Source organism: Magallana gigas, chromosome 8 (assembly GCF_963853765.1).
Source record: "Magallana gigas chromosome 8, xbMagGiga1.1, whole genome shotgun sequence".
In the NCBI taxonomy this organism is placed as follows: Eukaryota; Metazoa; Mollusca; class Bivalvia; order Ostreida; family Ostreidae; genus Magallana; species Magallana gigas.
Genome location: NC_088860.1, coordinates 1,597,535 through 1,614,346, shown reverse-complemented (window position 1 = coordinate 1,614,346; position 16,812 = coordinate 1,597,535). Strand labels below are relative to the sequence as shown.

The 16,812-nt window shown below is 32.6% G+C and overlaps 1 long non-coding RNA gene across 1 annotated transcript; it reads left to right on the top strand.

Annotated features, from left to right (window-relative positions):
- The first annotated feature begins 374 nt into the window (after window positions 1–374).
- LOC136270877 (uncharacterized) lies at window positions 375–2,352 on the top strand. Its single transcript, XR_010708756.1, has 2 exons — window positions 375–445; window positions 846–2,352. It is a non-coding gene; the product is annotated as an uncharacterized lncRNA (long non-coding RNA).
- Window positions 2,353–16,812: the final 14,460 nt, after the last annotated feature.

The window sequence follows — 16,812 nt, the reverse complement described above, 5'->3', positions numbered from 1 at the left end:
TGGTTTGCTTTCATTTCGAAATGAATGTAGTGACTGAGAATAGGAAATAACATATTTTAAATTTACATAATGTTCCATAAAAACATTCAAACCTAATTTGTTGAAACTAACAATTTTTTTATTCTCAAAAGTGGTATTTTTGCGTCCTTTTTAAAAAAATGTCTAGGGGGAGGCCCCCCTAAACCCCCCCCCCCCCCCCGCACCTACCCCCTTCCGCGCTTCGCGCGTCAGTGAAGCTTTTGCCTACACTTATATTTGGGTCACGCTACGCCGCTGCTAAATGTAACGAAAAATTTTTATTAATTAAATCCGGAAAATGAAATCTTTCACGTTTTTCTTTTTCAGCATTTACAGCATCTAAAGTCAATGTTTCCGGTGATTAGTTGCATCCTCTGTTCGGTGATTCGGGTGAATGTTTTGACCAGCTGTACGATGTGAACGCAAGGTATTGGTTTGAAATTGATTATTTTCACCATTAACTTATACATGTGTTGGATGTTTATAATTTACTGTAGTAATTTTTGGGAAATCCAGGTCTAAGTTCTTGAAAAGGAGGTTGATGGGGGGGGGGGGTGAAACACACTTATTGTTGATAAGTTTTTCCATTGTTCAACAAACAATAATTGAATCAAAATGAAAATAACATAGCTTCAAACATAAAATGAAACATTTTAGACCAGATACTACTGTAGTCATTATATGACATAGTTTAAACAGCAACTGGCAACTGCATAGTAGCTTCTGTATTCAGAATTTTATTCAGAATGCTTTTATTACATGTTAGGCTGAATGACTTATGTTTATTGCTTAAAAATCTAAATGAAACTTTATTATTCATGTTTAAGATAAATAAAACGGACACAAAGTACAGCCCAGTGAAAGGAACAAGTTCATCGCAAGAAGAAGAATTTTAATGCTACCACTGTCCAGAACTATTAAGTCTGCTGTAGCCATGATGTGATCATATGAGTGCTTCATCGGTCTGGACAATGCTCGAAAGTCCCAAAAAAAGGCCTATTTCCATAAACTACGACTCGGGTTACATCAACAACAGCCAAGGACACTCCTTATTGATTCGAATGGACACATCTCTACGACCCGACTAAACCTCTGCAGAACAAGACTTTTTAACTGTAAAGTATTCTCATTTCAAAAAACCTATAAACTATAAAAGTACTTTTTTTATATGATCAAATACCAGTATATTACAATGTCTGTCTGTAAGCTAGAATCTTAGAAAATCACATGGTTTTGACTTATAAATGATTGATTAGACCTTGCAGATATTAACTTTCATTTTCTTAAATAATTTGTTATATTTGCAAATATTGCATAAAATATTAGACTCCATGTAACATATATCCTCACACCTCCAAGTTGATAAGTGTTAACTACTTTTTTTTCCATTTTCTTTGTTTAAACATTTATTGATAACTTTGCAGCAATATATGAAAAATTAAGAAACCAATCTTAAATGTAAAAACACTGCATTAGGAGATGAATGCATGGGTCATAGAAATGATAAAATACACCAAACAATATTCAGTTATGTCGTATATGAAAATATATAAAGACAACATATACCCCATGTATTACAATTTTTATATAACAAAATTACTTGGATGGAAAGTTGTTTCCATGTGGGTTTTATTCTAATATGTGTTATGTAACTAATATATAATTGGAATTAGCTTTTATATCATAAGTAAAATGCTGGTATTGATGAGAATTGTAAGGTGAATGATCTGTGTGATACTTTGTATTTTATACATTCATGCTACAAAAAGCAAGTACATGTACATGTAGTAATACTTGTCATATATAAACAATGTATATTTTACTTCATGTCTTGGATTTTAAAATATTAATGTAGGTAAAGTAGTGAAATGTAGGAAGGTAAACCATGTGTAAAGAAGAATATTCATCAGGAATGAAGTGCAATCAGCATAATTAATTAAATGTGTACATCATATTTTTGCACATGATTTGACAGACTGCTCCATTGTTAGCTTTTTATTGGCTAACAAGCTTTTCATATCCCCCTTTGGGTCATCTATTAAATACTGACAGGCTTATGATATTAAAATCTGATCAGTTGGTACATCATGGGTGGAAATGAAAAGTTCACTTTGGACTTAATGGATTATCAAAAAAATGGTATCAAATCCTGTTCTATTGTAAAACATTAGATTATATTACTAACAAAGAAAAGGTTTATCCCAACTTGTAAGTGGGTCACTTTGACCTCATTTTGGAATTTATTGACATATTCAAATCAAATCTGGGTCATACCTCTATAGTCAACTACTATCTTGTAGTGTATTTTTTTTTTTTAAAGATGGATACTTTAGACTTTTGAAAAATATTTTATGGTGTACATATTCATTGTAGTTCAAAACAAATTGAGACAAGTTATGATGTTCATGTAACAGTGAAGTTTTCTTTGTTTATTCATGTACGTGCAGTTATTTTGTAAATTGCATTCATATTTTTTAAAAAGTAAGATCTTTGTTGCATTTTTAAAGGGAGATTTGATAGGCATTTAATCGAGATGAAAAAAAATACAAATGTAAAGATTTCTATGGGAGTTTTTTTTCTTGTGCAATTTTATCATTTTTTAAATAAAAGTCCCTAATAAGGGAATTGCCATATGGATGTTTCTCCATTATTGTATCTTGGCTGTATTTTATTTATTATTGGAAACAATTTCAGATTTTTGAACAAAATAAATTTGGAACTGTTTGAAATTGTTTTGTTTTTACATAAAGTAGAAACCTTGCTCAGCTTTTGTGAAAGCAAAAATATAAAAAGTTTCAGTTGCGGAAACCCTTTGTAAACAATATGTTTCCCAATTGTATATGGAGGTTGAAACTATGCAGAAACTTCAAGTTTCAGTAAGTTTCCGTCGCGGAAACCATTTGTAAACAATATGTATCCCAAACGTATATGGAGATTGAAACTATGCAGAAACTTCAAGTTTCAGTAAGTTTCCGTTGCGGAAACCATTTGGATTCATGGACAGCCTAAGTTTCAGCACTGCGGAAACTTAATGAAACTTGAAGTTTCCGTGCTGAAACCTGTCGGAAACTTAAAGTAACCTTAAGTTTCCGCAGAGTTTCCAAAGGGTTTCCGCAGCGCTGAAACCAGATATTTCATCCAGTGTCAATGTATAAAAAAGGGGTATTTACAAATTTTGAATCATGTTAAACTAGTTAAATATGTATTGCTAGATAACTATGAAAGTGAAATGAACCCAATTCACGTGACAAACAACATATAAGGAGCCGGTCATTTCGCATTTTATTTTTTTAAAGAGTTATCTCCCCTTGATGAAAAAAAGAAAATTTTAATTTCGTCAAAATATCTGCAGTAAATAATTCATTTTATTGGATATTTAAATAAAGAAAAAGTTTATGCATATATAAACCAAAAGAGTTTTACGAATTTTAAGTTACTTTTTACAATATCTTAATAAAACACACACTGCCCATAGACTTCAATGCAAAATTCAAGGTGTAATTAGTAATAATCAAAAGTTTGAAAATTACTTTGGTGGAGTTTCAAAATGATATCATGATTAGGAATATCGGACCATTCATTTATAAGGTACAATGTGGTCGCTATACATTGAATAGCTTAAAGAGAAAATAAAAAAGCGAAACAAAACAAAGGAAGAAAAAACATTCGTTACTCGGAAATTAATCCGGATTTACCTGGGCATCTCGGTACCGGAAGTTACGACAAAAAAGTATTATTAATTAACAATTGTTACTTCCGTTCTCACTCGATATATCCCAATGAACTTGACATAAACGTTACTACGGAGTCTGAGTCATCTGTTGCATATTTTTCTAGAAAAAGACTTTAATTGATTCATCACCTGCATATGTATTTGTCTCTCAGTTGATTTGATACGCAAGGGCATGTTCTACGTATAAACAATTTCTAAAACGAGGCAAGCTACAGTAACTGACAAAGAAGTTGATAAAACTGTCTCGATTGAAGTCAACATTTCGTAAGATCTATGGTCGATACAACGACCTTGTAAGCAAATCCAATCTTTCGCTAGGTCAAATGCTGACTGGCGTTTTTCATACTCATTGTCAGCCAATTATTAATCATCAAATTGTGCACGGATTTATTTTTTGTTTTCCCTATTACGACAAGAGCACATGGCGGGTGTGACCGGTCAGCAGAGGATGTTCATTCTTCCATGTCACCGGATCTTACCTCTAATTTTTGAAGAGGTCCGCGTTTGCTCTGCTACTGTTTTGTATTTTTCCTCTTGACCTTTGATTTTTAACACTGTTCGTAATATATATATATGTCATATTTTTTATGCCAATTCACATTTTAGGGTCATTTACTTTCTGTATAGTATTTATATAAACCATATAGTTAATATAGCTAAATATTTACATACAAATCAAAATTCATTTCGTCCAATATCTCTTATCAAGGACATTGTTATGTAAAGATAAAATTTTCCTTTGGAAAAAATCATTTTCTATTCAGGTACCTGTGTCACCTTTTAGCTTGAGAGGTAAATAGCTGGATTTTATAATCAAACCTTTTATATTTGAACTCTATATTTGGACTGGTGAAAAGGTGACTATATTGATTTTCTACCTGAATAAAAAAATCAATTGCACAAAGAGAGAATTTATGATTGTTGAGATCATTCTTTCCTTGGTGTTTTAAACATGCAAACTTAGGATTTCGATAAACAAAATGGTCTGACAGATAAATTCATAGTCTCTTAAACATATGTATGTAGGTTCTGATGAAATAAGCACTTATTTTTAAATTGAAAGTGCTTAATATCGGATAAAGTTTTTTATCTTTAAATCTGCAATTCTTTAATTTTGATGACAATAATATTATTCGCAACTTCTGATCCAAGAATATTTTCTTTAATATTAAGGTTGTTGATCATGCTATATGTAATTTTGTTTTATTTTACATTAAAAGACAATTTCTTAAATTAATCTAAACATATTAAATTTAACATTTAAACAGATTGTGCAGCAGGCAGAGTCTATGTAAACTCCCTTCTAGGCAATATATTGATTTTATTTATAACGTCTTAAATATTAAAATCGAGAGAAAAAATTAGTTAGATTAAATTCATTTTAATCATTTTTGTACTTCTGTTGGCTGTGATTCAACCACACATGTAATTCTTTAAACACTCCTAACACAGGTATTTCAAAGAGCTTAATAATAATTTACTTAAATGATGATTTCCAAAAACATTAAATAAGAGTTTGTATTTTTCGCAGTAAGAAAAAAAAACCATACCGCATTACAGATACCCATCATAAACTTAGATCCAGAATTGTATCACGTCTTATTCTCTTATCCATAATCTGTAATGCAAAATTAAAAAATGAGTGTTATATATATATATATATCTATATATATATATATATATAATTTTATCCGTCAAATTAAAATTAAAATCATAAGTAACAAGAATATAATAGTTAGCCAAATACATTATATATATCCAGAATGTATATCAGTTTCAATTTACAATATGTTTATATGCTAGCCGACGTGATCATATCTAAAAAAATGTATAATAATTAGTTTTCTCTTTACGGTAAAACAAATTTAAAAACTATTAAGAGAGTATCATTGGAAGCGCTTACCAATTATACACATTTGGAACAGTTCAAAGTCCGTTGTGATTGTTAGTGTACCTCCTTGTTCATTGATAACAGTGCAAACAACAGGAGTGTAAAACTTAGACCCTGTCAGGCACATGCGCTCAAGCTTTTAAAGATGTGTTTGAACAGGAATCGTTCCCCTCTCATAGCTTATACTAAATTCTTTTAGTGCATATGGTTTTTTATGTGATCTTCCAGATCTCTGATGGATTTGTATTCCATGTGTCAAAAATTGACTCCATCTAACATGCATGTCAATTGGCCATTCGCTAATTTTTATGCCATGGTTCATCTACCTCAGAAATGCTACAAAAACTGAATTAGATGCCTCTTACAGATTACTTTGTGAATAGAACAATTATTCTAAATTTTATGCTTACCTCATATAATATTTTATTTTGATTCGATGTAAGTTGCAGTTTAATAAAGGACAATATTATTGTTATGACAGGTCATTTCCCCGTTTTTTAAATATTACTTCTTACAGATGTTATCTAAACAAAGGTCATACAACTCGCTAAACGCCACCCCTTTCCATCGTTCGACCCCGTTATTTGCTTTGTTTTTAATAATAAAACTTAACTAGTAAAATTCACTTCTTTATCCATTGATGGATATTAATTTGATTTATGTGACAAATGTCCAATAGCAAAGATATACATCTATAGTAAATGTATAGTAAATAAGTTACGCTTATCTAAAGAAAAAAAAATAAACTTCATGTAAGTGAAGTAACAAACGAAAACTTTTGCTTTGGTATGCGATATCCGTGTGTATATAAAACGAGTTGTCAAAATTTTCAGTAACAAACAAATATTAGGGCAGACAAGAGCACATATATATCACGCCACAACTGTTTCATTTCATTTGCAGAGTAGTTCAACCACTGGATCCATCCATCGTCAGCTGTTCCATATGACGGACGATTTCTAGGGTAGATCAGAGATATTCCGTTGTTATATTTTCTTAAAGTATTAAACGGAGACACTTATCTCGGGTATATTAGTGGACTGTCTGATATATTACATGGAAAAAAAGAAATCACTCGGTTTGGCCTTCAAATCGACGTATGATCAATTCACGATTGTTATTTCCATTCTTACGTCGACATTATATATCCCACTTAACTTGAAATAAAAGATACTACAGAGTTTGAGTCTGTTTCATATTTAGATATTTTATTAGAAAAAGACATTTATGGTAAAGTAATAACAAAACTTTATGATAATCCTGATAATCTTGATGACTTCATTTTTTCTTTCGCCAACTTCCATTACTTGTGTAGCAATATACCTTCATCAGCTTCATATGTTTTTGTCTTGATTCGATGCGCAAGGTTATGAACAATGATCCTACCTCTAATTTTTGTAGATATTCGTGTTTACTCTGCTTCTGTTTTGTATTTTTTCAATGGACTTTTAATTTTGAAGAATGTTTGTTTTCACTACATTTTATTCTCAATAACTTTCCCTTGTACATATCATTTATCTTCTTTCTCATTTCTACCATTTTGGTTAAGGGATAACGCCGAGGGGTTGCTAAATCAGTCTTGAATTACCCGTATCTATTGAATGTTTAATTAGTCTTTCTTTCCTATATCTATGAACCCATAAAACTTGATTGGTATTTTTTTCTCAAAAAGTCTGCTGAAGTGTTGATCTGTTCAACACGTACGCTCCCATGACCTTATCAATAATCTGTACTTTTAGATTGAGGCGTTTCGCCAATAAACTACGAAACACCTGCACCAAAGTAACTGCTTATATCTTTGGTATTGCAACACGTTTGATATGATGTCCGTAAGCTAAAATTGAGTTTTACCTGAGGGATAAATTTTGAGATATAAATCAAAAACCTACTTTAATTTTCGATAAACCAGCCCGAAATATATGTAGTAAAATTAGCGTAAGGTGATAGACACACCTTTGTGGATCCAAGTCAGTGGGAGTTTGCATAAAAAGATATGCTTGCAATGAAATACTATTGAATGATTACGTAAAGAGTGAATATATTTACTAAGGGTATACATAGATTTAAGATTTGACAAATGTGATTAAATACAAGATGCACATAGGCCTGATTAACTGCAATGTGGATTTTGTAATATATATCCATGTGCATTATAACTACACGGCAAAAAAAATCATATTTAATATTCCGGGATTCGTTAATCTAATAACCTTTCTGAATTCCAAAAATATATAACATAACATACAGTGACATAATCTTATGTACAAAACAATCGGTTAAAATTATATTGCCCTAACGTATATAATCATTAGAGCCCTGCCTTAAAATCAGAACCCCTGACCAAGGGGCCTTGAAATTCACAATTTTGGAAGAGGCACTCTTCAACTAATGCATTTTACTGTTTAAAAATTAGAGCCCCATTAACACAAGAACACCTGACCAAGGGCTTTGAAATTCACTATTTTGGAAGAGGTGTTCTTCTTGATCATAGCTATGTACTTAGTTCATCTGCTTATTTTCCAGGAGGAGAGAAGAAGATTATAAAAGAATTAATGCATTTTCGTTATACTATCATTAGAGCCCCGTCTTAACACCAGAGTCCCTGCCTCAGGGCCATGGAATTCACAATTTTGGAAGGGGCACTCTTCCTAATCATAACAATGTACTTAGTTTAGTGGCTTCACACCTAAGATCAATGGAGACGATTTTCAAAGAATTAATGCATTTTCACTTTACTAGCATTAGAACCCCGTCCTAACACAAGAACCCAGGGGCCATGAATTTTACAATTTCAAAATGAAGCATTCTTCCTAATCATAAATATGTACTCTGCTAAGCTTGATGGAACCATAACTAACGCGTTGTATAAATGCAGTGAAGTTTAATTAGCTGACAGAAAACACCAAACTGACTAAACGTGTGGCGCCAGAAATATGATAAACAGAATGTCGAACCCGGCTGTAAATACATGTGGTTAAAATATAACATCTGTGTCTGTGCTCAGTTTTTTGGCTTGGTAACAAGGAGCAAAAATGAAGATTTTTAAATAATCAATGCATTTTTACAATACAATCATTATAGCACCACTCCAGCGCCAGAACTCCTGACCCTGGGACCATAAATTTCACAATTTATGTAGAGAGATCAATGTTTATTACAATCATGGCAGTAGTTAGACTGTTTGATGTCAAGGAGTAGGAACAAGATTGTTTTATAGATTGCATTAATTGTGATGGTTTTAGCCCCACTTTTCAGGCCTCAGAAGGGCAGTGGCCATGATTTTCACAATTTGTACTTCCTTTTAACCCAGAGATGCTAGATTTTATTAAAATTGGTTCAGTGGTTCAGTGAAGAAGTTTACGAACGTTGTACGACGAACGACAGTGGACAAAAACATATAGCAATAGGTCACCTGAGTGACTTGGGTGATCTAGAAAAGAGTCAATTTGTTCTAGTTTTAATGCAAAGAAGCTTGCGAAGCACGACCTCTGGTGAGAAAATGGGATAGAACTTTTCAGAACAGGGTAACCAGCGACGCGAATTGACAGAACAAGTTCGTTGTGCATCGCTAAAGATACCTTGGATAGGCATTTTAAAAAACTTTATATATAAAATGGATTAATTTGATACAATTTTAGCTTTGATGAAAAGAACTTTCCAAAACGGGTGCCGAAGAACATGGTTTGACTTATTAATGTCATGGCGGAAAGTAAAGGCGAGTTAACCTTATATGTGACAACTTCGGTTTAAAATATCCAAATAAATATTCATACAGTTCTATGGTCGATACAACGACCTTGTCAGCAAATACAATCTTCCTCTGGGTCGCATGCTGACTGACGTTTTTCATACTAATTGTTAGACCATACTTCATCACTTTATTGTCTACGGACTTTTCCGTTTTCCCCGATTACGATAAATAGCACAAAGCGTGTGCAATCGGTCAGCAGAGGATGCTCACTCCTCCATGACACCTGATCCTACCTTTATCTTTTTAGAGGTCAGTGTTGCTCTGCTTTGAATTTGTATTTCGTCAAACCCTTGATATATGTGGGCCAGAGAAAATCACAGGAATTATATTTTTGATTTTTTCATTTTTTTTCTGATAAAAACATATAAATGTACAACGTACAAATGTACAGTGGCATTTTTATTGCATTAAAACTTGATATATATCCTATATGTAAATCTTTTTTTTAAATATGTTGATTTTTGGTCTTTTTTCTGTTAAAAACATGTACATTTTTTAGTTTATGAAAACCTTATATATATATTGTAAATCCTTTTTTCATCATATGCAATGTGCTGATATGTTATTTCCATAAATAACGTGTTATCATATTCTTGTTTGTAAGGAATCAATAAATAGTAAAAACTCTTTTAAAAATCTGCTTCTCTTAATAATTTTGGGGTAATAGTTGTCACAATTGATCCGGTATCCAATAAAATTGGTGTCTCAGTATTCCAAATATTCTCTGCTATTAAAATTACTTCATCGCCTTATTTTGCTCTTGGGATCTGATTTAGGAAGTTTTTTTTCTCACTGTTTTCAATACTTTTTTATCAACCTGGTATGACCTACACATTAACCCCCCCCCCCCCCCTTCTAAATAATTTTCGCCTTCAAAGATTAACATCTTCAAGTTCTTTCACCTAAGTAGGAGCTAAACTCTCAGTAAAAACGATTGGCACAGTATCAAATGTAACGATATTTGTCCATGACACTGTTTATTATCGATTTCGATAATATAGCAAAGATATCATTTCACCATCGTCAAACACCGTTCCCATTTATTTACACGTTATTTGCAAGAACTTTGTTTCACACATTTCATTTTCAATGATGTATTAATAAAGATTTTCAAATGTCAACAACTGATGTAATTGATACATTATGCATTTCAGGTATATTTTATTACGTCAATTTCGTTGATATCGACGATATTGTATTGATAGTATTTCAACATAATCATTATTTTGCATGAATGTCGTTTACATCTATATTCTATATCGCTAAAGTATCAATATTGATTCGCGAAAAACAGCAACTGCATCTCTAAAAACATTACACATCTGTATTTTACACATCTATACTTTGTTTCGATATCGACGAAATTGTATCGATATCATTTTAAAATTCCTGAAACTCCTATTCATTAGTTTGCATAAAAGTCGCATTCTTGTGCCTTTCGTGTTGATATGGACGATATCGTATCGATATCGAGTTGCCTACATCAAATACAATACCTATTATGAAGAACAATATCAATACCATTTAATTATTATCAGTTTGACGAGGTACATGTATTAGCACTTCTGATTGGTCGAAAAACTGTGATACCTGCATCAATATTTTTTTTTTTGCCGGATCTGTTTTTCTCTACAATTTTTATTTCACACTTTTTATAGAACGGAAATATCCGAAACAAACACTGCCAAAAAATATAAAGTTGTGTCTGTTTCTATGTAAGCAAACAAAATACAACTTTATACATAAAAATATTTCACTTAACCTTCAAAAATAAACACTACATGTGTACACGTTATTTAATTCACTAAATTATAATATTATCTTAAAATTATAATTGTAGCACAAACATTTTCAGGATCGATATCGACATTTTGTGTACGAAATCATTTATATAAACATGAATGTAACGCAGTTTTTCAGGCGCGATATCGATGTCGATATCGTCATTTTGTGTATGATACCGTCAAAATCGATATCATAATTGGTCTTGTTCATGTTTTGAGTATTCCGGTCTTACATTATCTTCTTCGTAGGAAAGTTCAGTTTATATCCTACGACCAATTTATGGTGGTTTGAGAAATTCAGACGGGGAAATTTACGAAAAGAGAAGTATGATATTAAATATTTCTTAAAAAAGAAAACTTGATAACGTTAACGACCCGATTTCAAAGAGATAAACAACCTATTTCTTGCGTTGGCAAAATTATAAAAAAAAAAACAAAACAAAAAAACTAGAGCCGAGCTCGTTGCAAAGCAACGAGTAGGTCTTCCGTCGCAACTTCGTGTCGCGAAAGGATTGTCCATCCACTTGTCAGAGCCTGACAGACCCAGTATTGATAAAAGGTCATCTTTACACGACCATTTCTTCTTACCAATTAGAGCTTTAGAAAATTGATTGGAACTCTTCAAATGGAGACAAAAAAAAAATTATTCATGCCTGTTTTCTATGTAACCTCTAGATTGAGTATTGCACCACTCATTAAACAGATAAAGGCATATCTTTGCTAAGTAGGTGTTTATTTAGATTGTATGCAAATGTGGAGGTCAAGTGGAGATTATTATTGTTATTGATACAGGTCTATCAGAACCTGGCGAGTGTAAGGAGAAGGGAAATGGTTTTTAATGATACTGGATTATCAATATGATATTAGTATGTTAAAAAAAATCGAAAACGAGACTCAATTTCAAAGTATTATTTTCATACCAGGCAAGTTCTTCGTTTAACTTACTTCAAGTTAAGTATAACTTTAAAAAGTACATCATTTACGTACATGTATAATTAATTTAATTATAATAAAAGTGTGGATTTGGCGGTGGGGGAAATGACCCAAAAATCAATTTTCTAAGCGTTAACTTAAGGGAAATTTTGGTTGAGAGAAAGGGGGGGCATTGCTCCAACTGGACCATCTAAAAGGTACTGTTACATATAGCAAGCTCACAAATGATATCCCCGCTAAGAAAGAAGTCATTACTCACGTATTTCTCTAGCAGAGAATAATGGATGGTTCTTTTTTTTTAGTGAGTCAGACAATGCAGAGTATATTTACAGGTAACAAGTAATCTTTATGTCAAACTTTAGCTTTTACTCATTTCCATTAATACAAGATATGACACATCTTTAATATGACTTTGAACTTGCGCAACTGACCCTGGGTCAAGTTCATGACACACCATTGGTCATCAGGAATCTTTATATGAAATAGAAACTCCCAATGTTTCTCCTTAAATGACTTAGGGACAAATCATTACACACCCTCAGGTCATAAGCAATCTTTGTGTGAAGTAAGAAATTCCAAAGTGGACCGGAAACAAATTTTGCACTTTTCCTGCCAGTGACCTTTACTTTGTCCAAATGACCTTGAGTTTAGGTCATGACGCTTCGTCAGGTAATGAATAATATTTGTATGAAGTAAGAACACTTCCAATGTTTCTCTATCAGAAAGATATAGACCGGACACGACGTACGGACGGACAATGTGATTTTTATTTACCCCCCCCCCTCAATTTATTTTCGTGGGGTATAAAAATCCTTTTCGCCCGTTTTGTGCGGCACAAAAAAGACCTATATTTTTCAATTATTTCTATCATATCACATATAAATATACATGTAAATGTATGATTTGTATGCACATCATCGTCGGAAAGGGAAAGGATAAGAAACCCTTGGGGTCTAAAAATGTCTTTTCATGGGCATTTGTCAATTTGCATCACTAAATGATTTCCAAGCGGTAAGCTATCAAAGCTTTTGAGATGTTACATGTAGATATTGAATTTCTATAGATTCAAATTTAAGGTTAGGAAAAACAACACTTTTTTATACAGTAAAAAAAATCTAAAATAGCTTTATGTACGCGTACACATAAATAAGAAGATGTAGCGAAAGCTATAAAGACTTTATTTCTTCTGTTCTAGACTTTTCAGAGTTAACAAGCTACAAATTAACAATTTCCCATTTTGACAACCTAGATTACAAATAAAATATTCAGCTGAGTTTTAGGTCACTTAATCTGCATTACAACCTCATACTACACAACTTCAATGATTTTTTTATCAATGTGCATATAACAATTAGTAAAATCCCCAAGAACAAATATCTATCGCAATTAAATGCATACATTTTTTGGAGGCAGAAAAGTCGCTATATTATAGTTTGCAAGTCAATTGAACTACTACAATTATTTCAAAGAAATAAGAAACTGTTGACACTTGCAGTATTCTGATGATTTAATGACGATCGACCGACTTTATTGCTTAATGTAGTCGTATATCATTACTTCTAATCCTGAGAACAAATTTTATTTAATCTTTGACTTAAAACTGTTAACTTTAAAACCAGAGACATAAATAACTTATTAAAGGAAGTGAACATGAACAAAATATTTGTTGCTCAATTAATTATAAAAGCCTTTTGAAACTTAAAAATGAGGTCTGTTACCTATTTGTTTATTTCTATCAAGAGATTTTATCAATTTAACACTCTCAGTGAAAGGTTTATGGAGATAATCCATTATTCCCCAGCATGCATCTGTTCTCTGACGTAGATAAGCCACATTGCTGCTGGTGACTGCACATGGGTCAATGTTAGGCCAGTGTTTATGTACAGAGTTGATAAAAGTTGAGGAGAACAATAATGCCTTGATGTGAAGAAAAATTTTGTGTACTGTCATGAGAAGACGAGGATTTAGTACATTTCTATAAATGAACCTCAGATAACTATTTATGATTTGTACAAAAAATGAATATAGATAAATTAATTTGTGAATTATAAGACCATCATTTTCCAGATGTTTGTACGGAGATGCATGTGGCAGTCAGTGTTTACATAAATAAAATGCTGTTTTTAGATTTCAATTTAAATTAATATAAAATTGTAATTCCATTTTCCATGTGGGGTTTCTTACCGTTACTTTTTATTTAAATGCCCTGGAAATTTTTCTGATTTTTTTTTTACATAAGATCTTGATGATATGTACGCCGGTTCTGTTTATGCTGTCAGAAGAATAACAGGACTAAGACACTTTTTAAAAGTCAGGATGCTGTGCAATGCACCTTGTGTGCTCATTTATGTAGCACACATAATGTTCAAACTCATAAACAAGAAATTCCCGAGTGCAAGAAAAAATAGGTCACAATTAATAACACTGATCCACGGACATTCCATTCTAGTTACATGTCACATTAACTGCTGGTGGGAATGCATCATTCTGAGAACCAAAATCTTCCTCCATAAACACTGTTTAAAATGACAACTCTTTACATTCCTTTCAAGTTTCCATTCATGATCACATTTTGATGATGGCATTTTATCCCTGTTACTACACGTGTGTAAAAATGCAATGTGTCTCACTGACGGCAGCATCAGTGCTGCCCTCTCTTAGATGCTTAGAGATAACCCAGCAGGGAGGTAATGATTTTAATAATATGGCAGTGCTCATGGATTGCAAGAATTAGTTATTCTAAGTGGTATATCTTTTTACTGAGGAAAGCTCTGTCTAAACGGTTTTCAGATATCATTATACACATCAAACAGACAAATTTGAGCCCTTGATAATTTTTTGATTTGAACATATTTTACTGTGTAAATAACACAAAAGGATTGAAGTTGAAAACAAGTTCTTGCAACTTACAAGTTCCTCTCCTGATAATGTTTTCATGTTCACTTCCTTTAAGTTATTTATGTCTCTGATAATATATATTTTATTCTGTTCATAACTATAGAAGGTTAGCGTGTTCAACAGGTTAATTTTTTAGCCACATTCTCAGATTGCGATATCGCACCTTTAATGTGAGGTTGATTGACATTGAATTTTTAGACACTTATTGTTTAACAATTGACCGCTGCAGTGAAAGCATCCTTCCAAATGTTACTCAATTATTTATCAATTGCTGATCTGCAGCCCGGGGGCAATATTCTGAGCTATGTGCGCTGACGCGACACGAGATTTTCGGTCGCACGTGGAGCGGATTGACTTAGCATAGACTGACCGAATAAACACACGGGTGGGAAAGTGACATACATTGAGGAGAAAAATGTACACATGCTAAGTAGTCGCCAAAAGTAGGTCTTCGCCACATTTTGAAAAAAAATAAAGCCCTTGCACTGTGATCCTGAAACCGATAAAATCTAAACAAATCTTGTTTAAAAACGCACGTGAACATTCTAAAAATAATCTCTAAATCCCTCAATTCTGGACAATTCTTTTATCGTGTCAGCCTCTACCGCCAATCGCAACTTCTCGGGCCTTTCCGGCAAGGTCGGAAAAACACTTCGAATGTATTACCTAGGCGTCCATGACAACCCCCCTTCTTATAAAACTTGATATAATTACAACACATTTTTTGATCTGTTGAGGTGTGAGCTATACTTTATTAAAGGTATCAATATACACTAAAATGTAACACAGAAACGACATACAAGACTTCTTGCCGATACTTATTTTAATGGGAAGCGACTCCATTTTGTATAAAATTCTAACATCCGGTGATGTTAATACATTCGAGGTGTTTTTCCAAACTTGCCGGAAAGGCCAGAGAAGTTGCAATTGCCTCTACCGCATGTGTTAATTTGATATTTGATTTTTTTTATCCTGCCTTGAACGCTTGGGAACTGCTTCATTTTCTATATTCGACTAAATAATGCTTCAAATTTTGAGCGCTCTCTCTCTCTCTCTATCTCATTTTATGTGCAACCTTATGAAGACGTCAACTACTCTCTACGATATCTATAAAACCTCTCAGCAGTATTTAGTGGAAATATTCGTGGGTAAATAAAAAAATCTTAAATTGAAACACAAGTCAATCTTACATGTACCGGTCAAAATCTCGAATCAACAAATAGTTGGAATCGTACAAAATATCAATATACATGCACGTGTGATAAAGTACATGTAGAAGAACACGAAGCTACCGCGGATCACTTGTCCACTCGCGCGGGATCTCGTTGGCTATGTTCTAGGGGTGATCATCATTTCAAGGTTTAATCTTTGTGGTTTTTCGTTGTTTATCTATAACATTATTAGTACATGAATAGTTTTTAGAACATTTTAGAATTACAAATTCACTATTCACTTATGTCTGATGATGTTTCTGATTTGGAATAATATCGCTTTTATCAATTTTTAGAGGGGCTTCTCAATTCACATTCTAATGTTTAATTAAATAAATTGAAGGTGAACAAACTTTAAGAACATAAAATCGAAACATTTCTTGTATATATATCTTGTTATTAGATAACCGCTGACCTCTAGGTAGTGCAGCCGCGACCGATTTCCTCGGCCGACTTACGTAAAGGTAAAACACACATAGAGAGCTCAGAACCCAGGAAGATTTACAATGTTTGCAGTATGATTACTAAACTCTAATTAATATAAGTTTTTCCCCTTTAATCCCACAGTTGATCTATTTGTCTGATACTGCTTC